The sequence below is a fragment of the Oncorhynchus nerka genome, linkage group LG6 (genome assembly GCF_034236695.1).
Source record: "Oncorhynchus nerka isolate Pitt River linkage group LG6, Oner_Uvic_2.0, whole genome shotgun sequence".
Classification (NCBI taxonomy): domain Eukaryota; kingdom Metazoa; phylum Chordata; class Actinopteri; order Salmoniformes; family Salmonidae; genus Oncorhynchus; species Oncorhynchus nerka.
This window is the reverse complement of record NC_088401.1, coordinates 89,727,446-89,753,674: the sequence shown is the minus strand read 5'-3', so window position 1 is coordinate 89,753,674 and position 26,229 is coordinate 89,727,446. Positions and strand designations below refer to the sequence as shown.

The window sequence follows — 26,229 nt, the reverse complement described above, 5'->3', positions numbered from 1 at the left end:
AAGAGGGCTTCCCACCATTAAAGAGGGCTTCCCACCATTAAAGAGGGCTTCCCACCATTAAAGAGGGCTTCCCACCAAGGGGGGATAAGAACTAGGTGTTACTGAGTGAGACAAAGGGGGGGGGGGCAGGAAGTTCAGATACTGTCAAACATGGTATTGTTAAATCTCATGGATCCTATGGAAGGGGGCAAAGAGCAACAGTCTGGTTTCAGTCACTGATAAGGTAGGACAGCCGTAGATTAGGGTGGAGTGAGGAATTCGGGCCGAGGTCAGGTCAGAGGAAGTGAGAAGGAAGATTCCTATTAGACACACACGAAGGTTCAAGCATGAGCCACGGCCATGACTACACCAGTGAGAGGAACCAATAAAGTTCCTGCCTAGCAACAGAAATGTATTGGCTGTCTAGATATGCAAGGAGTTGACTCCTCCTAGCAGGATGTTATAAATATATGTGCTTGTGTAATCATGTCTTTGTCTTTGCAGCTGTTTGACCCAGTGGGTGAGTACACTTGGTTTGAGCTTTTCCTAGTTTTCCGCTTGAGTTTTTAAATCTGTTTGTTCAGAAATTAACTCTAGCAATTCTTTAACTGGTGTTCCCAGAGAAAGTATAATTTTAAAAGAACACTTCTTCCTACATGAAAGGATGCCACCTGTCCAACAAGTCAGTTTGTCAAATTCCTGCCCTTCTACAGCTGCCCCGGTCAACTTTAAGTGCTGTTATTCTGATGTGGAAATGTCTAGGAGCAACAACGGCTCAGCTGCAAAGTGGTAGGCCACACAAGCTCACAGAACGGGACTGCTGAGTGCTGGAGTGCGTCGTGGGTAAAATTAATCTCTCCTCGGTTGCAACACTCACTACCAAGTTCCAAACTACCTCTGGAAGCAACGTTAGCACAAGAACTGTTAGTCGGGGAAATGGTGATTAAATTGGTTTCCACGGCCAAGCAGCTGCACACAAGCCTAAGATCACCATTCCCAACGCCAAGTGTATTCTGGAGTGATGAATCATGCTTCACCATCTGGCATTCCGACGAATCTGGGTTTGGAAAATGCAAAGTGAACGCAACCTGCCCGAGAATGCATTGTTCCAGCTGTAAAGTTTGGTGGAGGTGGAATAAGGGTCTGGGGCTGTTTTTCATGGTTTCATGGATTGTGGCAACATTTTGGGGAAGGCCCTTTCTTGTTTCAGCATGACAATGCCCCCATGCACAAAGTGAGGTCCGTACAGAAATGGTTTGTCGAGATCAGTGTGGAAGAACTTGACTGGCCGGCACAGAACCCTGACCTCAGCTCCATCAAACACCCTTGGGATGAATTGGAATGCCGACTGCGAGCCAGGCCTAATCGCCCAACATCAGGTGCCAAACTCAATAATGCTCTTGTGGCTTAATGGAAGCAAGTCCCCTGCAGCAATGTTCCGACATCTAGTGGAAAGCCTTCCCAGAAGAGTGGAGGCTGTTATAGCAGCAATGTTCCAACATCTAGGGACCAACTTCCCAGAAGAGTATTAATGCCCATGATTTTGGAATGAGAGGTTTGACGAACAGATGTCCAACATACCTTATGTCATGTAGTGTGTTTTATTTAAATAAACTCTACATTACATAACCTAAACTGAACAAATAAATAAATTCCCAAATTTTAAAAATCTAGTGGAAAGCCTAAATCAATTTAAATCAATTTAAATAAAAGCCTATATATTAACACAACATATATTTGTCCCAAAGAGTTTGTTCCATGTTTCAACATCTAGTGGAAATAAATCTCAGAAATGTTATATATACAATGTTCCAACATCTCTCAAATGTTGTGCTCAGCATTTGTTTAAATTCCTGTTAGTGAGCAGTTCTCTTTGCCTTCCCAGATAATCCATCCACCTGACAGGTGTGGCATATCAAGAAGCTGTTAAACATCACAATCATTACACAGGTTGTGAAACGGATGTGAAATCGGCTAGCTTAGTTAGGCTGATGCGCAATGTTCCAACATCTAGCGGAAAGCCTTCAATCGAGTGGAGGCGTTATAGCACAATGCTCTGAGACCTTCCCAGAAGTAGTGAAAAGTAGTGGGACCAACTCCATATTACCAATAGTACTGTAGTGAAAGTAGTGCACTACTTGTGACCAGTAGTGTAAACTGTAGTGAAAGTAGTGCACTACTTGTGACCAGTAGTGTTGTAGTGAAAAGTAAAATATGCCCACTTTTGTGACCAAAAGTTTATTTCTGTTGTGAATTTGTTTACATTCCTGTAGTGAGCACTCTTTTTACTAGACCAGTAGTGTTGTAGTGAAAAGTAGTCCACCACAATCATTGACCAGTAGTGTTGTAGTGAAAAGTAGTGCACTACTTGTGACCAGTAGTACTGTAGTGAAAAATAGTGCACCACTTGTGACCAGTAGTATTGTAGTGAAAAGTAGTGCACTACTTGTGACCAGTAGTGTTGTAGTGAAAAATAGTGCACCACTAGTGTTGTAGACCAGTAGTATTGTAGTGAAAAGTAGTGTACTACTTGTGACCAGTAGTGTTGTAGTGAAAAATAGTGCACCACTTGTGACCAGTAGTGTTGTAGTGCACCACTTGTGACCAGTAGTGTTGTAGTGAAAAGTAGTGCACTACTTGTGACCAGTAGTGTTGTAGTGAAAAGTAGTGCACTACTTGTGACCAGTAGTGTTGTAGTGAAAAGTAGGTCACTACTTGTGACCAATAGTACTGTATTGAAAGGTAGTGCACTACTTGTGACCAGTAGTGTTGTAGTGAAAAGTAGTGCACTACTTGTGACCAGTAGTGTTGTAGTGAAAAGTAGTGCACTACTTGTGACCAGTAGTGTTGTAGTGAAAAGTAGTGCACTATATATTGAATTGGGTACCATTTGAAGTGTAACCAATGCCTGTGTTGTAATTAAAGTACAGTTATAGCTCTGCTTTCATCTACACTGTTCAAAGGATGGAGACAAATCGTGACTAGCTACAGTATATAATTAGGCTATAAAATCCATGTTGCTCCCCTACGGCATAGTTAGGCCTACAAGTAGTGCTTAACATGTTATAACTCTGCTCTCTTTTATATCGTAAAAAATGACGGAGACAAAACAATAGAAGCTATAATTGGGATCCATAGATTTTAACGGTGTGTTCCGTGGCGTGGTTTAGTACGGTAGTGAGTGATATAGCTCTGCTCTGCTATGCCGTGGTAAAATAATGAAGTTAAAGTAAGAGCGTCTGCTAAATGACTTAAATGTAAATGTAAATGTAAAGCATTTACAGTGTTTATGATTACACAGGCCACACATGTAGTCTTCAAGTAAACCCTAACCAGCTTGCAGGTGTTTTGTCTTAACGACATCAAAGTGTATTGATTGAATAGCTTAGAGGAGTTTACAGGCAAGCCTCATAGCTTTGGACAACAGATTGGAATCACCAAAGCAAACCCCCCAAAAAAAAAAAAAAACCTTCACTATGGTCAGTGAACTTATCATGCTAGCTTTAGTTATTCAACGAACCCCAATATCAGACCCCACCAAGACTAGCTATCTCCAATGGCGTCAGCTAACGGGGATCCTAATAAAATAAAACAAATTATACCACAGCATTGTTGAAAGCTCGTTTCTGATAGGCTAGAAAGGCATTCTAGAATGCACATGAATTAAAACCAGATAATGGGACAGTTGGAAAATATATCTGACAGTTGGAAAATATATCTGACAGTTGGTAAATATATCTGACAGTTGGTAAAGATATCTGACAGTTGGTAAATATATCTGACAGTTGGTAAAGATATCTGACAGTTGGAAAATATATCTGACAGTTGGTAAAGATATCTGACAGTTGGTAAAGATATCTGACAGTTGGTAAAGATATCTGACAGTTGGTAAATATATCTGACAGTTGGTAAAGATATCTGACAGTTGGAAAATATATCTGACAGTTGGTAAAGATATCTGACAGTTGGAAAAGATATCTGACAGTTGGTAAAGATACCTGACAGTTGGAAAACATATCTGACAGTTGGAAAAGATATCTGACAGTGGAAAAGATATCTGACAGTTGGAAAAGATATCTGACAGTTGGAAAAGATATCTGACAGTTGGTAAAGATACCTGACAGTTGGTAAAGATATCTGACAGTTGGTAAAGATACCTGACAGTTGGTAAAGATATCTGACAGTTGGTAAAGATATCTGACAGTTGGAAAAGATATCTGACAGTTGGTAAAGATATCTGACAGTTGGAAAAGATATCTGACAGTTGGTAAAGATACCTGACAGTTGGTAAAGATACCTGACAGTTGGTAAAGATATCTGACAGTTGGTAAAGATATATGACAGTTGGTAAAGATATCTGACAGTTGGAAAAGATATCTGACAGTTGGTAAAGATATCTGACAGTTGGTAAAGATATCTGACAGTTCAAATCAAATCAAATCAAATGTATTTATCTTCGTACATCAGCTGATATCTCAAAGTGCTGTACAGAAACCCAGCCTAAAACCCCAAACAGCAAGCAATGCAGGTGTAGAAGCCCGGTGGCTAGAAAAACTCCCTAGAAAGGCCAAAACCTAGGAAGAAACCTAGAGAGGAACCAGGCTATGTGGCGTGGCCAGTCCTCTTCTGGCTGTGCCGGGTGGAGATTATAACAGAACATGGCCAAGATGTTCAAATGTTCATAAATGACCAGCATGGTCGAATAATAATAAGGCAGAACAGTTGAAACTGGAGTTGGAAAATATATCTGACAGTTGGTAAAGATATCGGGACACCATGCAATCATGACAAAATATAAGCCTACAAATGCAGACTGTACTTGCTACAAAGTTACAGAAAGCTAACCCAACAACTACACAAACTAACAAACTGAAATTGGATGCACTGTAAACGCAGGTCCAACGAGGACAAAAAACGTAGCCTAGCTAGCTAGCATTGATTTGTTTTGCGGAGACATATTTTATTTGAGTATCTGATGACCTAACTTGGTGAGTGTTGAACATTCTATTTTTGAATTCGGTTGTCATAGTGACAGGTTTGATAGCAACACACTATTTAGTTAGCTTCTAGCCGAGTGGTTTTGCTATACAACTTTTTAGAAATGTTTTACCTTTTTATAACTAGGCAAGTCAGTTAAAGAACAAATTCTTATTTACAGCCAAAGCTGGGCCAGTAATGCACCACCCTATGGGACTCCCAATCACGGCCAGATGTGATACAGCCTGGATTCAAACCAGGGACTGTAGTGACGCCTCTTGCACTGAGATGCAGTGCCTTGACCGCTGCGCCACTGGGAGCCCCTATACATCCATCCCCATGCAATGTGATCTCGTTGTAATGAACAGTCAGTGTTGACGAGTGTCCTGACGAGAAGGCACACTTTTCTAGCTATGCCAGGCAAAATCTGGACATTATGAGCTCCTCGTTATGGATGATGTCAATAGAAAAGAGCCACTGCTAACAGCTACTGTTATTCTGGCTGCAGTGACTGTGTTAGCTAGGGATAAGAACGTTGCCACTGAGCCTGTCAGCGGAACACAAAGAATGAACTACCGGATCGCGTCCCGTCCATACCTACCCCCCCACCCTCATTATTTCATTTTATATATACTAAAATATCAACACATTTTTATTTTACATTCAAACCATTAAATTTGTGGTTTCACATTGTTTTCTTTGGCAACTGTGTTATAAGCGAGATAAACTAACCTTGGAAAAATGAACTGCACAGTGTCTGCCATTATTTCCAAGGTAATGAACAGAACGTCAGCAGTTATCCCTTCCATATCTCAAGCCTGAATTTGCATGCATTTGAAAGTCATTTTTTCAAACGTATGTGTGTGTGTGTGTGTCTGTGTGTGTGTGTGTGTGTGTGTGTCTGTGTGTGTGTCTGTGTGTGTGTGTGTGTGTGTGTGTGTGTGTCTGTGTGTGTGTCTGTGTGTGTGTGTGTGTGTGTGTGTGTGTGTGTGTGTGTGTGTGTGTGTGTGTGTGTGTGTGTGTGTGTGTGTGTGTGTGTGTGTGTGTCTGTGCGTGTGTTTGTGTGACAGGACAGGGTAATGTGTGTGTCTGGGTGGTCTGTCGTAGCTGATGACTGTGGAGAGATAGAGATTGGGGAGATTGGTGTCACTAACTGATTGCACACAGCTGTTCTTGGTATAATTTCTAAAACAACGACAATCAGTAACCCTCATCATAGAGGATAACGTGAGATAACGTTCAATCTGCATCCCAAAATGGCATCCCCAATGGAGCCCTATTGCCTATATAGTACACTACTTTAGACCAGAGCCCAATGGAGCCCTATTGCCTATATAGTGCACTACTTTAGACCAGAGCCCAATGGAGCCCCCTATTAGTGCACTACTTTAGACCAGAGCCCAATGGAGCCCTATTCCCTATATAGTACACTACTTTAGACCAGAGCCCAATGGAGCCCTATTCCCTATATAGTACACTACTTTAGACCAGGGCCCTATTCCCTATATAGTACACTACTTTAGACCAGAGCCCTATTCCCTATATAGTACACTACTTTAGACCAGAGCCCTATTCCCTATATAGTACACTACTTTAGACCAGGGCCCTATTCCCTATATAGTACACTACTTTAGACCAGAGCCCTATTCTCTATATAGTACACTACTTTAGACCAGAGCCCTATTCCCTATATAGTGCACTACTTTAGACCAGAGCCCTATTCCTATATAGTACACTACTTTAGACCAGGGCCCTATTCTCTATATAGTACACTACTTTAGACCATTCCCTATATGGGCCCTATTCCCCCTATTCTCTATAGTAGTGGACTACTTTAGACCAGGGCCCTATTCCCTATATAGTAGTGGTATTCTACTTTAGACCAGAGCCCTATTCCCTATATAGTACACTACTTTCCTAGACCAGGGCCCTATTCCCTATATAGTGGTACCTATTCCCTTTAGACCAGAGCCCTATTCCCTATATAGTACACTACTTTAGACCAGGGCCCTATTAGTACCTTTAGACCAGGGCCCTATTCCCTATAGTGCACTACTTTAGACCAGGGCCCTATTCCCTATATAGTGGTACTACTTTAGACCAGAGCCCTATTCCCTATATAGTACACTACTTTAGACCAGAGCCCTATTCCCTATATAGTACACTACTTTAGACCAGAGCCCTATTCCCTATATAGTACACTACTTTAGACCAGAGCCCTATTCCCTATATAGTACACTACTTTAGACCAGGGCCCTATTCCCTGTATAGTACACCAGGGCCCTATTCCTTATAGACCAGGGCCCTATTCCCTATATAGTGGTACTACTTTAGACCAGGGCCCTATTCCCTATATAGTGGTACTACTTTAGACCAGAGCCCTATTCCCTATATAGTACACTACTTTAGACCAGAGCCCTATTACCTATATAGTGCACTACGTTAGACCAGAGCCCTATTCCCTATATAGTACACTACTTTAGACCAGAGCCCTATTCCCTATATAGTACACTACTTTAGACCAGGGCCCTATTCCCTGTATAGTACACTACTTTAGACCAGGGCCCTATTCCCTATATAGTGGTACTACTTTAGACCAGGGCCCTATTCCCTATATAGTGGTACTACTTTAGACCAGAGCCCTATTCCCTATATAGTACACTACTTTAGACCAGAGCCCTATTACCTATATAGTGCACTACGTTAGACCAGAGCCCTATTCCCTATATAGTGCACTACTTTAGACCAGGGCCCTATTCCCTACTTTAGACCAGGGCCCTATTCCTATATAGTGGTATTCTACTTTTTAGACCAGAGCCCTATTCCCTATATAGTGCACTACTTTAGACCAGAGCCCTATTCCTATATAGTGACCAGGGCTACTTTAGACCAGAGCCCTATTCCCTATATAGTACACTACTTTCCCTATATAGACCAGAGTCCTATTCCCTATATATAGTGGTACTACTTTAGACCAGAGCCCTATTCCTTTAGACTATATATAGTGACCAGGGCTATTCCTTTACTTTAGACCAGAGCCCTATTCCCTATATAGTGGTACTACTTTAGACCAGGGCCCTATTCCCTATATAGTGGTACTACTTTAGACCAGAGCCCTATTCCCTATATAGTACACTACTTTAGACCAGAGCCCTATTCCCTATATAGTGCACTACTTTAGACCAGGGCCCTATTCCCTATATAGTGCACTACTTTAGACCAGAGCCCTATTCCTATATAGTGCACTACTTTACACCAGGGCCCTATTCCCTATATAGTACACTACTTTAGACCAGTGACCCCAGGGCCCTATTCCCTATATAGTGCACACTACTTTCCCTAGACCAGAGCCCTATTCCCTATATAGTACACTACTTTAGATGAGAGCCCTATTCCCTATATAGTACACTTTACTTTCCCTAGACCAGGGCCCTATTCCCTATATAGTACACTTTACTTTCCTAGACCTGAGGGCCCTATTCCCTAGGGCCCTATTCCCTATATAGTGGTACTACTTTAGACCAGAGCCCTATTCCCTATATAGTGCACTACTTTAGACGAGAGCCCTATTCCCTATATAGTGGTACTACTTTAGACCAGAGCCCTATTCCCTATATAGTGGTACTACTTTACACCAGGGCACATTGGGAATAGGGTGCCATTTGGACACCTCAATATATTTAATAGGTTGTATAAAATCCTCTAGTTACTCATCATGTCTTTCCCCAACTCACTGACCCTCCTGGTCAGTCTCAGTCTCCTCCTGGTGGTTGATGTTCCATTGTGGGTTGGGTTTGAAGGTATGATCCTGGTCTCTGATTGGGTTTGAAGGTATGATCCTGGTCTCTGATTGGGTTTGAAGGTATGATCCTGGTCTCTGATTGGGTTTGAAGGTGTGATCCTGGTCTCTGATTGGGTTTGAAGGCGTGATCCTGGTCTCTGATTGGGTTTGAAGGTGTGATCCTGGTCTCTGATTGGGTTTGAAGGTATGATCCTGGTCTCTGATTGGGATTGAAGGTATGATCCTGGTCTCTGATTGGGTTTGAAGGTGTGATCCTGGTCTCTTATTAGGTTTGAAGGTGTGATTCTGGTCTCTGATTGGGTTTGAAGGTATGATCCTGGTCTCTGATTGGCTTGAAGGTTGGGTTTGATTGGGTTTGAGTGGTATTAGGTTTGAAGGTATGATCCAGTCCAGTTATATCATGTGGTGTGTTTAAATTAAATAAACTCTACATAACATAAGATATACTGAGCTAAAATATAAACTCAACATGTAAAGTGTTGGTCCCTTATTTCATGAGCTCAAATAAAAATCTCAAAAAAATACGCACAAAAAGTTTGTCTCTGTTTGTCTCTGTTTTATGCACAGATGTGTTTCCATCTCTGTTAGTGAGCACTTCTCCTTTACCAAAATAATCCATCCACCTGACAGATGTGGCATATCAAGAAGCTGATTAAACAGCATGATCATTACACAGGAGCACCTTGCGCTGGGGACAATAAAAGGCCACTCTAAAATGTGCAGTTTTGTCACAAAACACAATGCCGCATATTTACTCAGGTTTTGAGGGAGCGTGCAATTGGCAAGCTACCTGAAGGAATGTCCACTAGAGCTGTTTACAGAGAATTGAATGTTAATTTCTCCACCATAAGCTGCCTCATTTTAGAGAATTTGGCAGTATGTTGAACTTGCTTCACAACAGCAGACCACGAACCACGGCAGCCCAGGACCTCTGTATCCGGCACAGATAATAAACAGAGAGTAGCAACAGAGTAAAAGAGGGAGGGGGCAATGCAAATAGTCTGGGTAGCAATTTGATTAGCTGTTCAGGAGTCTTGTGGCTTAGGGGTGGAAGCTGTTTAGAAGCCTGTTGGACCTAGACTTGTTGCTTCGGTACCGCTTGCTATGCGGTAGCAGAGAGAACAGTCTATGACTAGGGTGCATGGAGTCTTTGACCATTTTTAGGGCCTTCCTCTGACATCACCTGGTATACAGGTCCTGGAAGGCAGGAAGCTTGGTCTCAGTGATCTCTGTAGTGCCATGCAGTCATAGGCAGTCGTAGGCAGAGCAGTTGCCATACCAGGCAGTGATGCAACCTGTCAGGATTCTCTCGATGGTGCAGCTGTACAACTTTGAGGATCTGAGGACCCATGCCAAATCTTTTCAGTCTTCTGAGGGGAAATAGGTTTTGTCATGCCCTCGTCACGACTGTCTTGGTGAAGAGGGTACCATGTTAGTTTGTTGGAGATGTGGACACCAAGGAACTTGAAGCTCTCAACCTGCCTCACTACAGCCCCGTCGTTGAGAATGGGGGCGTGCTCAGTCCTCCTTTTCTAGTAGTCCACAATCATCTCCTTTGTCATGTTGAGGGAGAGGTTGTTGTCCTGGCACCACACGGCCAGGTCTATGATAACCTCCCTATAGGCTGTCTCCTTGTTGTCGGTGATCAGGCTACAACTGTTGTGTCATCGACAAACTTAATGATGTTGTTGGAGTCGAGCCTGGTCGTACAGTCATGTGTGAACAGGGAGTACAAGATTGGACTGAGCACGCACCCCTGAGGGACCCCCCGTGTTGAGAATCAGCATGTCGGATGTGTTGTTACCCACCCTAACCACCTGGGGGAGGCCCGTCATGAAACCCAGGATCCAGAGGGTGGTGTTTAGTCCCAGGGTCATTAGCTTAGTGATGAGCTGTGAGGGCACTATGGTGTTGGATGCTGAGCTGTAGTCAATGAATAGCATTTATAGGTGCATCACAAAGGTGTTCCTTTTGTCCAGGTGAGAAAGGGCAGTGTGGAATAGAGATCAGCATCATCTGTGGATCTGTTGGGTGGTATGCAAATTGGAGTGGGTCTAGGGTTTCTGGGATAATGGTGTTGATGTGAGTCGTGACCAGCCTTTCAAAGCACTTAATGGCTTCAGTTCTGAGTGCTATGGGTCAGTAGTCATTTAGGCAGGTTACCTTGGTGTTCATGGGCACAGGGACTATAATGGTCTGCTTGAAACATGTTGGTATTACAGACTTGCCAGTTGGTCAGCGCATGCTCGGAATACACGCCCTGGTAATCTGTCTGGCCCTGCGGGCTTGTGAATGTTGACCTGTTTAAAGGTCTTACTCACATCGGCTATTGAGTGCGAGATCACACAGTTGTCCAGAACAGCTGATGCTCTCATGCATGTTTCAGTGTTACTTGACTTGAAGTGAGCATAGAAGTAATTTAGCTCATCTGGTAGGCTTGTGTCACTGGGCAGCTCTAGGCTGGGCTACCCTTTGTAGTTTGTAATAGTTTACAACCCCTGCCACGTCTGACAAACATCGGAGCCGTAGTAGTAGTATAATGTAGTCCTTTATTGATGCTTTGCCTGTTTGATGGTTCGTCAGAGGGCTTAGTTGGATTTCTCATAAGCTTCCGGGTTAGAGTCCCGCTCCTTGAAAGCGGCTGCTTTAGCCTTTAGCTCAGTGCGGATGTTGCCTGTTATCCATGGATTCTGGTTGAGGTATATGCGTACAGTCACTGTGGGGACTACGTCATCAATGCACTTATTGATGAAGCCAGTGACTGATGCGGTGTACTCCGCAATGCCATCGGAAGAATCCCGGAACGTATTCCAGTCTGCAAAACAGCCCTGTAGCTTAGCAACCGCTTCATCAGACCACTTTTTTATTGACAAGTTACTGGTGCTTCCTGCTTTAGTTTTTCTCATAAGCAGGAATCAGGAGGATAGAATTATGGTCAGATTTGCCAGATGGAGACCTTTGTACACGTCTCTGTTAGTGCAGTAAAGGTGGTCTAGTTTCCCCCCCTCTGTTTGCACATTTAACATGCTGGTAGAAGTGAGGTCAAACAGATTTCAGTTTCCCCGCATTAAAGTCTCTGGCCACTAGGAGCGCCACCTCTGGATGAGCGTTTTCCTGTTTGGCCATATACATCTCATTGAGTGCGGTCTTAGTGCCAGCATCGGTCTGTGGTGGTAAATAGACAGCTACGAAGAATATAGATTAAAAATCTCTTGGTAGATAGTGTTGTCAATAGCTTATCATGAGATACTCTACCTCAGGCGAACAAAACCTAGAGACTTCCTAGATATCGTGCACCTGCTGTTGTTTACAAATATACATAGACCATCACCTTGTCGTACCAGAGGCTGCTGTTCTATCCGGCCGATACAGTGTAAAACCCACCAGCTGTATGTTATTCATGTCGTCGTTCAGCCACGACTCGGCGAAACATAAGATTTGACAGTTGGTCAAAGCGTTGGTAGGATATACATGGTGGTAGTTCATCCACTGAATGGCCAATAGTGTTGTTGGCCAATAGTACTGATGGTAAAGGCAGATTAGCCACTCGTAGCCTGATCCTTACAAAGCAACCCGAACTCCTTCCGCGATATCTCCTTCTCTTTCATCTGCGAATGACGGGGATGAGGGCCTTGTTGGGTGTCCCTCTCATCTGACTGAAGAACAATTATTTGTCCAGTTTCGAGGTGAGTAGTCACTGTTCTGATGTCTAGAAGCTCTTTTCGGTCATAAGAGACGGTAGCAGCAACATTATGTACAAAATAAGTTCTAAACAATGCGAAAAAACAAACAAGATGGTTGGTTAGGAGCCTGTAGTAAAACGCCAAATGGATCTACCTCCTGGTCCTCTCGTTGGTTAGGAGCCTGTAGTAAAACACCAAATGGATCTACCTCCTGGTCCTCTCGTTGGTTAGGAGCCTGTAGTAAAACACCAAATGGATCTACCTCCTGGTCCTCTCGTTGGTTAAAACGCCAAATGGAGCCTGTAGTAAAAAACCAAATGGATCTACCTCCTGGTCCTCTCGTTGGTTAGGAGCCTGTAGTAAAACACCAAATGGATCTACCTCCTGGTCCTCTCGTTGGTTAGGAGCCTGTAGTAGGGATACGCCAAATGGATCTAATCATTTGGTCCTCTCATCAAGAACAACGGACTAATAATTTATCTCTCATTAGTTTTTCCATCCTATTGGTGCCAGCCTGCCATTACTAAAACTCTGCAGTAAAACACCAAATGGATCTACCTCCTGGTCCTCTCGTTGGTTAGTGAGCCTGTAACATGTAAAACACCAAATGGATCTACATCTCATGTTTAGTAACACGTGATAACATCTGTAAACATGTTTAGTAACACGGTCTCTCGTTGGTTAACATCTGTAAACATGCCCATAAAATGGAAGCCATCCCATCCGTAAACATGTTTAGTAAAACGTGATAACATCTGAAACATGTTTAGTAACACGTGATAACATCTAAACAGAGGTTTCTGTAAACATCTGTAAACATGTTTACTGCTGTAAACAGGGAAAAGAAAACATGTTTAGTAACACGTGAAAAGGAGAATAATAATAATCATTTGTTTTGGTGATAACATTTGTTTACAATTCTGTTCTGTAAACATGTCAATGTAACAACCTATTCTTCAAAACTCATCAAGAACAACGGATCTAATAATTTATCTCTCATTAGCTAGGTTTTCCATCCTGTAAACATGTTTAGTGCCTGTAATTTTCATGCCATTAACTAAAACTCTTTAGCAGAAAAACTATTTCCATGTGATAACATCTGTAAACATGTAAATGTGTTTCAATCAAATGGACCTGCTGTGAGTGATGATCTGTAAACATGTTTAGTAACATGTGATAACATCTGTAAACATGTTTAGTAACATGTGATAACATCTGTAAACATGTTTAGTAACATGTGATAACATCTGTAAACATGTTTAGTAACATGTGATAACATCTGTAAACATGTAAAGCAACGTGATAAAACTACACGGTAGTTCCAAAAACACGTTTTAACATCCTGTGTTTTTTCTGTGAGGGCAGTATAAGTATCATTTATTTAATCTGAGGTTTAATAGGCTAATAAATCCCGAGTCGTAGTGGGAGGACCACACAACATATCGTCACGTGACTCCAAGTTAACATTTACATTTTATAACATGTTAGTCATTTAGCAGATGCTCTTATCAGAGTCACTTACAGTTAGTGCATTCATCTTATTAAGATAGCCGGTAAAGTTCACTTTTTCCTCAATAAAGAAGTTATCAGCAAAAGTCGGAGCTAGAAAGTTCGGGAGGGATCAAGTGAAAGTTTGTTATAGGAGCTTTGAAGAGGTAAGGCTTCGTGTGCTTTTGGAAGATGGCCATGGACTCTGCTAACATAGCTTCAGGGGGGAAAGCTGCTCCATCAGAGGACAGAGGAGAGCTCGGGCTGGGCTGAGCGGTAGCTGCCCTCTGTCAATATGATGGTTATTATATCAATATTTGCGCATACATAAGCTACTTTTCTAAACTCCCCGTCTACCTACTGAGACACTGTTCAATAATAAATGTCTGACCTTATATTTATTTGAATTATTTGTTGTTTTTTTCCTGTCAGAGGATTCTTGAGGTAATATTGCGGAAGGAGCCTGTGAATTAAAGACAGTCCGTGTCCCAAGGGGCACCCTATTCCCTACATAATGCACTACTTTTGACCGGGTGCCCATAGTGCACTATGTAAGAAATAAGGGTTCCGTTTGTGACTGAGCTGGTGGGTTGTATCTGAGGTCACTCCATTATCATTGCTAATGCGCTGTGAGATTGGGAGCTAATTGATAATGCATGCTAATTGATATTAGCGCCCCTTCATTGCCGTAACGAAGAAAACATACAGCCCACTAACACAGTAACGCAGCGCTGTGGGCTAAAATGCCTTTAGCATAATCTTCCTCTCGCTCCACGCTTCGCCTAGTTGATTTGCTGGCCGATTCTTTGCGCTTCACCTCAGGACAATCAAGCATCCTACTCATAAAGACAATTCCTGGAGGGGAAGGATGACAGACAGAGCATGAGGGAGAGAGATAGGCGTGTCTAACCAAGGATGAAAATACCTAATCAGAGGTGTTGTTGTGCTTAAGCATAAGGAGCCAGATAGCGTACTCATAAAGTCTACAGTGTTAGGGATGGGTCGTAATGCTATAGTGTTAGCCAGTTAGCATACCCATAAAGTCTACATTATTAAGGATGCATCATAATGCTATAATGTTAGCCAGTTAGCCAGTTAGCATACCCATAAAGTCTACAGTATTAAGGATGCGTCATAATGCTATACAGTTAGCCAGTTAGCATACTCATAGAGTCTACAGTATTAAGGATGCGTCATAATGCTATACTGTTAGCCAGTTCAAATCAAATCAAATCAAATCAAATGCTATTTGTCATACTCATAGAGTCTACAGTATTAAGGATTAATGCTATACTGTTAGCCAGATGTCAAATCAAATCAAATGCTATTTGTCACATACACATGGTTAGCAGATCTTAATGGGAGTTGTGCTTGTGCTTCTAGTTCCGACAATGCAGTAATAACCAACAAGTAATCTAGCTAACAATTCCAAAACTACTACCTTATAGACACAAGTGTAAGGGGATAAGAATATGTACATAAAGATATATGAGTGAGTGATGGTACAGAGCGGCATAGGAAAGATACAGTAGATGGTATTGAGTGCAGTATATACATATGAGATGAGTATGTAAACAAAGTGGCATAGTTAAAGTGGCTAGTGATACATGTATTACATAAGGATGCAGTCGATGATATAGTGTACATTATATACATATACATATGAGATTAATAATGTAGGGTATGTAAACATTATATTAGGTAGCATTGTTTAAAGTAGCTAGTGATATATTTGACATCATTTCCCATCAATTCCCATTATTAAAGTGGCTGGAGTTGAGTCAGTGTGTTGGCAGCAGCCACTCAATGTTAGTGGTGGCTGTTTAACAGTCTGATGGCCTTGAGATAGAAGCTGTTTTTCAGTCTCTCGGTCCCAGCTTTGATGCACCTGTACTGACCTCGCCTTCTGGATGATAGCGGGGTGAACAGGCAGTGGCTCGGGTGGTTGTTGTCCTTGATGATCTTTATGGCCTTCCTGTGACATCGGGTGGTGTAGGTGTCCTGGAGGGCAGGTAGTTTGCCCCCGATGATGCGTTGTGCAGACCTCACTACCCTCTGGAGAGCCTTACGGTTGTGGGCGGAGCAGTTGCCGTACCAGGCGGTGATACAGCCCGACAGGATGCTCTCGATTGTGCATCTGTAGAAGTTTGTGAGTGCTTTTGGTGACAAGCCGAATTTCTTCAGCCTCCTGAGGTTGAAGAGGCGCTGCTGCGCCTTCTTCACAATGCTGTCTGTGTGGGTGGACCAATTCAGTTTGTCTGTGATGTGTACGCCGAGGAAGTTAAAGCTTACTACCCTCTCCACTACTGTCCCATCAATGTGGATAGGGGGGTGTTCCCTCTGCTGTTTCCTGAAGTCCACAATCATCTCCTTAGTTTTGTTGACGTTGAGTGTGAGGTTATTTTCCTGACACCACACTCCGAGGGCCCTCACCTCCTCCCTGTAGGCCGTCTTGATGACGAGCTTGAAGGGCACTATGGTGTTAAATGTCGAGCTGTAGTCGATGAACAGCATTCTCACATAGGTATTCCTCTTGTCCAGATGGGTTAGGGCAGTGTGCAGTGTGGTTGAGATTGCATCGTCTGTGGACCTATTTGGGCGGTAAGCAACTTGGAGTGGGTCTAGGGTGTCAGGTAGGGTGGAGGTGATATGGTCCTTGACTAGTCTCTCAAAGCACTTCATGATGACGGAAGTGAGTAGTCGTTTAGCTCAGTTACCTTAGCTTTCTTGGAAACAGGAACAATGGTGGCCCTCTTGAAGCATGTGGGAACAACAGACTGGGATAGGGATTGATTGAATATGTCTGTAAACACACCGACCAGCTGGTCTGCGCATGCTCTGAGGGCGCAGCTGGGGATGCCGTCTGGGCCTGCAGTCTTGCGAGGGTTGACACGTTTAAATGTTTTCCTCACGTTGGCTGCAGTGAAGGAGAGTCCGCATGTTTTAGTTGCGGGCCGTGTCAGTGGCACTGTATTGTCCTCAAAGCAGGCAAAAAAGTTATTTAGTCTGCCTGGGAGCAAGACATCCTGGTCCGTGACGGGGCTGGTTTTCTTTTTGTAATCCGTGATTGACTGTAGACCCTGCCACATACCTCTTGTGTCTGAGGCGTTGAATTGAGATTCTACTTTGCCTCTGTACTGACACTTAGCTTGTTTGATTGCCTTGCGGAGGGAATAGTCACACTGTTTGTATTCGGTCATGTTTCCGGTCACCTTGCCCTGATTAAAAGCAGTGGTTTGGGCTTTCAGTTTCACGCGAATGCTGCCATCAATCCACAGTTTCTGGTTTGGGAATGTTTTAATCGTTGCTATGGGAACGACATCTTCAACGCACGTTCTAATGAACTCGCTCACCGAATCAGCGTATTCGTCAATGTTGTTGTCTGACGCAATACGGAACATAGCCCAGTCCACGTGATGGAAGCAGTCTTGGAGTGTGGAATCAGATTGGTCGGACCAGCGTTGAACAGACCTCAGCGCGGGAGCTTCTTGTTTTAGTTTCTGTCTGTAGGCAGGGATCAACAAAATGGAGTCGTGGTCAGCTTTTCCGAAAGGAGGGCGGGGCAGGGCCTTATATGCGTCGCGGAAGTTAGAATAGCAGTGATCCAAGGTTTTTCCAGCCCTGGTTGCGCAATCGATATGCTGATAAATTTAGGGAGTCTTGTTTTCAGATTAGCCTTGTTAAAATCCCCAGCTACAATGAATGCAGCCTCCGGATAAATGGATTCCAGTTTGCAAAGAGTCAAATAAAGTTTGTTCAGAGCCATCGATGTGTCTGCTTGGGGGGGGAATATATACGGCTGTGATTATAATCGAAGAGAATTCTCTTGGTAGATAATGCGGTCGACATTTGATTGTGAGGAATTCTAAATCAGGTGAACAGAAGGACTTGAGTTCCTGTATGTTGTTATGATCACGTCACGTTAACCATGAAGCATACGCCCCCGCCCCTCTTCTTACCAGAAAGATGTTTGTTTCTGTCGGCGCGATGCGTGGAGAAACTAGCTGGCTGCACCGATTCCGATAGCATCTCTCCAATGAGCCATGTTTCCGTGAAGCAAAGAACGTTAGTCTCTGATGTACCTCTGGAATGCTACCTTGCTCGGATGTCATCAACCTTGTTGTCAAGAGACTGGACATTGGCGAGAAGAATGCTAGGGAGTGGTGCACGATGTGCCCTTGTCCTGAGTCTGACCAGAAGACCGTCTCGTTTCCCCCTTTTACGACGTCTTTGTTTTGGGTCGCTGGCTGGGATCCATTCCGTTGTCCTGGTTGAAAGGCAGAACACAGGATCCGCTTCGCGAAAGTCATATTCTTAGAGGCAGTGTCCTGTCTGTTGTTAGTGATAAGGTGGAGGTTAGAGGCAGTGTCCTGTCTGTTGTTAGTGATGAGGTGGAGGTTAGAGGCAGTGTCCTGCCTGTTGTTAGTGATGAGGTGGAGGTTAGAGGCAGTGTCCTGTCTGTTGTTAGTGATCAGCTGGAGGTTAGAGGCAGTGTCCTGTCTGCTGTTCGTGATGAGGTGGAGGTTAGAGGCAGTGTCCTGTCTGTTGTTAGTGATGAGGTGGAGGTTAGAGGCAGTGTCCTGTCTGTTGTTAGTGATGAGGTGGAGGTTAGAGGCAGTGTCCTGTCTGTTGTTAGTGATGAGGTGGAGATTAGAGGCAGTGTCCTGTCTGTTGTTAGTGATCAGCTGGAGGTTAGAGGCAGTGTCCTGTCTGTTGTTAGTGATGAGGTGGAGGTTAGAGGCAGTGTCCTGTCTGTTGTTAGTGATGAGGTGGAGGTTAGAGGCAGTGTCCTGTCTGTTGTTAGTGATAGGGTGGAGGTTAGAGGCAGTGTCCTGTCTGTTGTTAGTGATAGGGTGGAGGTTAGAGGCAGTGTCCTGTCGGTTGTTTGTGATCAGCTGGAGGTTAGAGGCATTGTCCTGTCTGTTGTTAGTGATGAGGTGGAGGTTAGAGGCAGTGTCCTGCCTGTTGTTAGTGATGAGGTGGAGGTTAGAGGCAGTGTCCTGTCTGTTGTTAGTGATCAGCTGGAGGTTAGAGGCAGTGTCCTGTCTGCTGTTCGTGATGAGGTGGAGGTTAGAGGCAGTGTCCTGTCTGTTGTTAGTGATGAGGTGGAGGTTAGAGGCAGTGTCCTGTCTGTTGTTAGTGATGAGGTGGAGGTTAGAGGCAGTGTCCTGTCTGTTGTTAGTGATGATGTGGAGATTAGAGGCAGTGTCCTGTCTGTTGTTAGTGATCAGCTGGAGGTTAGAGGCAGTGTCCTGTCTGTTGTTAGTGATGAGGTGGAGGTTAGAGGCAGTGTCCTGTCTGTTGTTAGTGATGAGGTGGAGGTTAGAGGCAGTGTCCTGTCTGTTGTTAGTGATGAGGTGGAGGTTAGAGGCAGTGTCCTGTCTGTTGTTAGTGATAGGGTGGAGGTTAGAGGCAGTGTCCTGTCGGTTGTTTGTGATCAGCTGGAGGTTAGAGGCAGTGTCCTGTCTGTTGTTAGTGATGAGGTGGAGGTTAGAGGCAGTGTCCTGTCTGTTGTTAGTGATGAGGTGGAGGTTAGAGGCAGTGTCCTGTCTGTTGTTAGTGATGAGGTGGAGGTTAGAGGCAGTGTCCTGTCTGTTGTTAGTGATGAGGTGGAGGTTAGAGGCAGTGTCCTGTTTGTTGTTAGTGATGAGGTGGAGGTTAGAGGCAGTGTCCTGTCTGTTGTTAGTGATCAGCTGGAGGTTAGAGGCAGTGTCCTGTCTGTTGTTAGTCATGAGGTGGAGGTTAGAGGCAGTGTCCTGTCTGTTAGTGATGAGGTGAAGGTTAGAGGCAGTGTCATGTCTGTTAGTGATGAGGTGGAGGTTAGAGGCAGTGTCCTGTCTGTTAGTGATAAGGTGAAGGTTAGAGGCAGTGTCCTGTTTGTTGTTAGTGATGAGGTGGAGGTTAGAGGCAGTGTCCTGTCTGCTGTTCTTGATGAGGTAGAGGTCAGAGATAGTGTCCTGTTTGTTGTTAGTGATGAGGTGGAGGTTAGAGGCAATGTCCTGTCTGTTGTTAGTGATGAGGTGGAGGTTAGAGGCAGTGTCCTGTCTGTTGTTAGTGATCAGCTGGAGGTTAGAGGCAGTGTCCTGTCTGTTGTTAGTCATGAGGTGGAGGTTAGAGGCAGTGTCCTGTCTGTTAGTGATGAGGTGAAGGTTAGAGGCAGTGTCATGTCTGTTAGTGATGAGGTGGAGGTTAGAGGCAGTGTCCTGTCTGTTAGTGATAAGGTGAAGGTTAGAGGCAGTGTCCTGTTTGTTGTTAGTGATGAGGTGGAGGTTAGAGGCAGTGTCCTGTCTGCTGTTCGTGATGAGGTAGAGGTCAGAGATAGTGTCCTGTTTGTTGTTAGTGATGAGGTGGAGGTTAGAGGCAATGTCCTGTCTGTTGTTAGTGATCAGCTGGAGGTTAGAGGCAGTGTCCTGTCTGTTGTTAGTGATGAGGTGGAGGTTAGAGGCAGTGTCCTGTCTGTTGTTAGTGATGAGGTGGAGGTTAGAGGCAGTGTCCTGTCTGTTGTTAGTGATAGGGTGGAGGTTAGAGGCAGTGTCCTGTCTGTTGTTAGTGATAGGGTGGAGGTTAGAGGCAGTGTCCTGTCGGTTGTTTGTGATCAGCTGGAGGTTAGAGGCAGTGTCCTGTCTGTTGTTAGTGATGAGGTGGAGGTTAGAGGCAGTGTCCTGTCTGTTAGTGATAAGGTGAAGGTTAGAGGCAGTGTCCTGTTTGTTGTTAGTGATGAGGTGGAGGTTAGAGGCAGTGTCCTGTCTGCTGTTAGTGATGAGGTGGAGGTTAGAGGCAGTGTCCTGTTTGTTGTTAGTGATGAGGTGGAGGTTAGAGGCAGTGTCCTGTCTGTTGTTAGTGATGAGGTGGAGGTTAGAGGCAGTGTCCTGTCTGTTGTTAGTGATGAGGTGGAGGTTAGAGGCAGTGTCCTGTCTGTTGTTAGTGATGAGGTGGAGGTTAGAGGCAGTGTCCTGTCTGTTGTTAGTGATGAGGGTGGAGGTTAGAGGCAGTGTCCTGTCTTGTTTGTGATCAGCTGGAGGTTAGAGGTAGTGTCCTGTCTGTTGTTAGTGATGAGGTGGAGGTTAGAGGCAGTGTCCTGTCTGTTGTTAGTGATGAGGTGGAGGTTAGAGGCAGTGTCCTGTCTGTTGTTAGTGATGAGGTGGAGGTTAGAGGCAGTGTCCTGTCTGTTGTTAGTGATGAGGTGGAGGTTAGAGGCAGTGTCCTGTTTGTTGTTAGTGATGAGGTGGAGGTTAGAGGCAGTGTCCTGTCTGTTAGTGATGAGGTGAAGGTTAGAGGCAGTGTCCTGTCTGTTAGTGATGAGGTGGAGGTTAGAGGCAGTGTCCTGTCTGTTGTTAGTGATGAGGTGAAGGTTAGAGGCAGTGTCATGTCTGTTGTTATTGATGAGGTGGAGGTTAGAGGCAGTGTCCTGTCTGCTGTTCGTGATGAGGTGGAGGTCAGAGACAGTGTCCTGTCTGTTGTTAGTGATGAGGTGGAGGTTAGAGGCAGTGTCCTGTCTGTTGTTAGTGATCAGCTGGAGGTTAGAGGCAGTGTCCTGTCTGTTGTTAGTCATGAGGTGGAGGTTAGAGGCAGTGTCCTGTCTGTTAGTGATGAGGTGAAGGTTAGAGGCAGTGTCATGTCTGTTAGTGATGAGGTGGAGGTTAGAGGCAGTGTCCTGTCGGTTGTTTGTGATCAGCTGGAGGTTAGAGGTAGTGTCCTGTCTGTTGTTAGTGATGAGGTGGAGGTTAGAGGCAGTGTCCTGTCTGTTGTTAGTGATGAGGTGGAGGTTAGAGGCAGTGTCCTGTCTGTTGTTAGTGATGAGGTGGAGGTTAGAGGCAGTGTCCTGTCTGTTGTTAGTGATGAGGTGGAGGTTAGAGGCAGTGTCCTGTTTGTTGTTAGTGATGAGGTGGAGGTTAGAGGCAGTGTCCTGTCTGTTAGTGATGAGGTGAAGGTTAGAGGCAGTGTCCTGTCTGTTAGTGATGAGGTGGAGGTTAGAGGCAGTGTCCTGTCTGTTGTTAGTGATGAGGTGAAGGTTAGAGGCAGTGTCATGTCTGTTGTTATTGATGAGGTGGAGGTTAGAGGCAGTGTCCTGTCTGCTGTTCGTGATGAGGTGGAGGTCAGAGACAGTGTCCTGTCTGTTGTTAGTGATGAGGTGGAGGTTAGAGGCAGTGTCCTGTCTGTTGTTAGTGATCAGCTGGAGGTTAGAGGCAGTGTCCTGTCTGTTGTTAGTCATGAGGTGGAGGTTAGAGGCAGTGTCCTGTCTGTTAGTGATGAGGTGAAGGTTAGAGGCAGTGTCATGTCTGTTAGTGATGAGGTGGAGGTTAGAGGCAGTGTCCTGTCTGTTGTTAGTGATAGGGTGGAGGTTAGAGGCAGTGTCCTGTCGGTTGTTTGTGATCAGCTGGAGGTTAGAGGCAGTGTCCTGTCTGTTGTTAGTGATGAGGTGGAGGTTAGAGGCAGTGTCCTGTCTGTTGTTAGTCATGAGGTGGAGGTTAGAGGCAGTGTCCTGTCTGTTAGTGATAAGGTGAAGGTTAGAGGCAGTGTCATGTCTGTTAGTGATGAGGTGGAGGTTAGAGGCAGTGTCCTGTCTGTTAGTGATAAGGTGAAGGTTAGAGGCAGTGTCCTGTTTGTTGTTAGTGATGAGGTGGAGGTTAGAGGCAGTGTCCTGTCTGCTGTTCGTGATGAGGTAGAGGTCAGAGATAGTGTCCTGTTTGTTGTTAGTGATGAGGTGGAGGTTAGAGGCAATGTCCTGTCTGTTGTTAGTGATGAGGTGGAGGTTAGAGGCAGTGTCCTGTCTGTTGTTAGTGATGAGGTGGAGGTTAGAGGCAGTGTCCTGTCTGTTGTTAGTGATGAGGTGGAGGTTAGAGGCAGTGTCCTGTCTGTTGTTAGTGATGAGGTGGAGGTTAGAGGCAGTGTCCTGTCTGTTGTTAGTGATGAGGTGGAGGTTAGAGGCAGTGTCCTGTCTGTTGTTAGTGATGAGGTGGAGGTTAGAGGCAGTGTCCTGTTTGTTGTTAGTGATGAGGTGGAGGTTAGAGGCAGTGTCCTGTCTGTTAGTGATGAGGTGAAGGTTAGAGGCAGTGTCCTGTCTGTTAGTGATGAGGTGGAGGTTAGAGGCAGTGTCCTGTCTGTTGTTAGTGATGAGGTGAAGGTTAGAGGCAGTGTCATGTCTGTTGTTATTGATGAGGTGGAGGTTAGAGGCAGTGTCCTGTCTGCTGTTCGTGATGAGGTGGAGGTCAGAGACAGTGTCCTGTTTGTTGTTAGTGATGAGGTGGAGGTTAGAGGCAGTGTCCTGTCTGTTGTTAGTGATGAGGTGGAGATTAGAGGCAGTGTCCTGTCTGTTGTTAGTGATGAGGTGGAGATTAAAGGCAGTGTCTTGTCTGTTGTTAGTGATGAGGTGGAGGTTAGAGGCAGTGTCCTGTCTGTTGTTAGTGATGAGGTGGAGATTAGAGGCAGTGTCCTGTCTGTTGTTAGTGATGAGGTGAAGGTTAGAGGCAGTGTCCTGTCTGCTGTTCGTGATGAGGTGGAGGTCAGAGACAGTGTCCTGTTTGTTGTTAGTGATGAGGTGGAGGTTAGAGGCAGTGTCCTGTCTGCTGTTCGTGATGAGGTGGAGGTCAGAGACAGTGTCCTGTTTGTTGTTAGTGATGAGGTGGAGGTTAGAGGCAATGTCCTGTCTGTTGTTAGTGATGAGGTGGAGGTTAGAGGCAGTGTCCTGTCTGTTAGTGATGAGGTGAAGGTTAGAGGCAGTGTCCTGTCTGTTAGTGATGAGGTGGAGGTTAGAGGCAGTGTCCTGTCTGTTGTTAGTGATGAGGTGGAGATTAGAGGCAGTGTCCTGTCTGTTGTTAGTGATGAGGTGGAGGTCAGAGACAGTGTCCTGTTTGTTGTTAGTGATGAGGTGGAGGTTAGAGGCAATGTCCTGTCTGTTGTTAGTGATGAGGTGGAGGTTAGAGGCAGTGTCCTGTCTGTTAGTGATGAGGTGAAGGTTAGAGGCAGTGTCCTGTCTGTTAGTGATGAGGTGAAGGTTACAGGCAGTGTCCTGTCTGTTGTTAGTGATGAGGTGAAGGTTAGAGGCAGTGTCCTGTCTGCTGTTCGTGATGAGGTGGAGGTCAGAGACAGTGTCCTGTTTGTTGTTAGTGATGAGGTGGAGGTTAGAGGCAGTGTCCTGTCTGTTGTTAGTGATGAGGTGGAGATTAGAGGCAGTGTCCTGTCTGTTGTTAGTGATGAGGTGGAGATTAGAGGCAGTGTCCTGTCTGTTGTTAGTGATGAGGTGGAGGTTAGAGGCAGTGTCCTTTCTGTTGTTAGTGATGAGGTGGAGATTAGAGGCAGTGTCCTGTCTGTTGTTAGTGATGAGGTGAAGGTTAGAGGCAGTGTCCTGTCTGCTGTTCGTGATGAGGTGGAGGTCAGAGACAGTGTCCTGTTTGTTGTTAGTGATGAGGTGGAGGTTAGAGGCAATGTCCTGTCTGTTGTTAGTGATGAGGTGGAGGTTAGGGGCAGTGTCCTGTCTGTTAGTGATGAGGTGGAGGTTAGAGGCAGTGTCCTGTCTGTTGTTAGTGATGAGGTGGAGGTTAGAGGCAGTGTCCTGTCTGCTGTTAGTGATGCAGTGGAGGTTAGAGGCAATGTCCTGCCTGTTGTTCTGTCCCACTTCTGTCCCCCTTCTGCCTCCCTTCTGTCCCCCTTCTGCCCCCCTTCTGCCCCCCTTCTGTCCCCCTTCTGTCCCCCTTCTGTCCCCCTCTCTATCCTGGGGGAAATCCCAGCAGACTGCCTCCAATCAAAACACATAAACAACACATTTCCTCCCTTCCCCCCCTGCCTCCTTATCCTACAGGCAGGGGTGAGGGGGTGCTGGCTGGCTGGTGAATGAAAAACACATCTGAACCTCAAACACAGCATACCCAGGAGACAGAGGTTATCAGCCAGGTGGTGCATGTGTGTGTGTGTGTGTGTGTGTGTGTGTGTGTGTCTGTGTGTACCAGCCATTAGCATCCCACACCAGCTGCTGCTGAGTCCTCTAACAGACAGAGCAGCACCACTAGGGAGAGGGATCAATGTAACAGACAGACCAGCACCACTAGGGAGAGGGATCAATGTAACAGACAGACCAGCACCACTGGGGAGAGGGATCAATGTAACAGACAGAGCAGCACCACTAGGGAGAGGGATCAATGTAACAGACAGACCAGCACCACTGGGGAGAGGGATCAATGTAACAGACAGACCAGCACCACTGGGGAGAGGGATCAATGTAACAGACAGAGCAGCACCACTAGGGAGAGGGATCAATGTGCAGCACCACTAGGGAGAGGGATCAATGTAACAGACAGAGCAGCACCACTAGGGAGAGGGATCAATGTAACAGACAGAGCAGCACCACTAGGGAGAGGGATCAATGTAACAGACAGAGCAGCACCACTGGGGAGAGGGATCAATGTGCAGCACCACTAGGGAGAGGGATCAATGTAACAGACAGAGCAGCACCACTAGGGAGAGGGATCAATGTAACAGACAGAGCAGCACCACTAGGGAGAGGGATCAATGTAACAGACAGACCAGCACCACTAGGGAGAGGGATCAATGTAACAGACAGTAACAGACAGCAGCACCACTTGGGAGAGGGATCAATGTAACAGACAGAGCAGCACCACTAGGGAGAGGGATCAATGTAACAGACAGACCAGCACCACTGGGGAGAGGGATCAATGTAACAGACAGAGCAGCACCACTAGGGAGAGGGATCAATGTAACAGACAGACCAGCACCACTAGGGAGAGGGATCAATGTAACAGACAGAGCAGCACCACTAGGGAGAGGGATCAATGTGCAGCACCACTAGGGAGAGGGATCAATGTGCAGCACCACTAGGGAGAGGGATCAATGTGCAGCACCACTAGGGAGAGGGATCAATGTAACAGACAGAGCAGCACCACTAGGGAGAGGGATCAATGTAACAGACAGAGCAGCACCACTAGGGAGAGGGATCAATGTAACAGACAGAGCAGCACCACTAGGGAGAGGGATCAATGTGCAGCACCACTAGGGAGAGGGATCAATGTATCAGACAGACCAGCACCACTGGGGAGAGGGATCAATGTAACAGACAGAGCAGCACCACTGGGGAGAGGGATCAATGTAACAGACAGAGCAGCACCACTAGGGAGAGGGATCAATGTATCAGACAGACCAGCACCACTAGGGAGAGGGATCAATGTAACAGACAGAGCAGCACCACTAGGGAGAGGGATCAATGTAACAGACAGAGCAGCACCACTAGGGAGAGGGATCAATGTAACAGACAGAGCAGCACCACTGGGGAGAGGGATCAATGTAACA

General features: G+C 45.3%; 1 long non-coding RNA gene and 1 pseudogene across 1 annotated transcript in view; one reads left to right on the top strand and one right to left on the bottom strand.

Annotated features, from left to right (window-relative positions):
• Positions 1 to 434: 434 nt before the first annotated feature.
• Positions 435 to 26,229, top strand: part of LOC135572126 (uncharacterized) — a 50,578-nt gene continuing 24,783 nt past the window's right edge. Inside the window, exon 1 of the long non-coding RNA XR_010464029.1 lies at positions 435 to 499. This is a non-coding gene — a long non-coding RNA (uncharacterized LOC135572126). The remainder of the gene's footprint in view (positions 500 to 26,229) is intronic.
• LOC135572125 (mucin-3B-like) lies at positions 18,311 to 19,255 on the bottom strand (annotated as a pseudogene).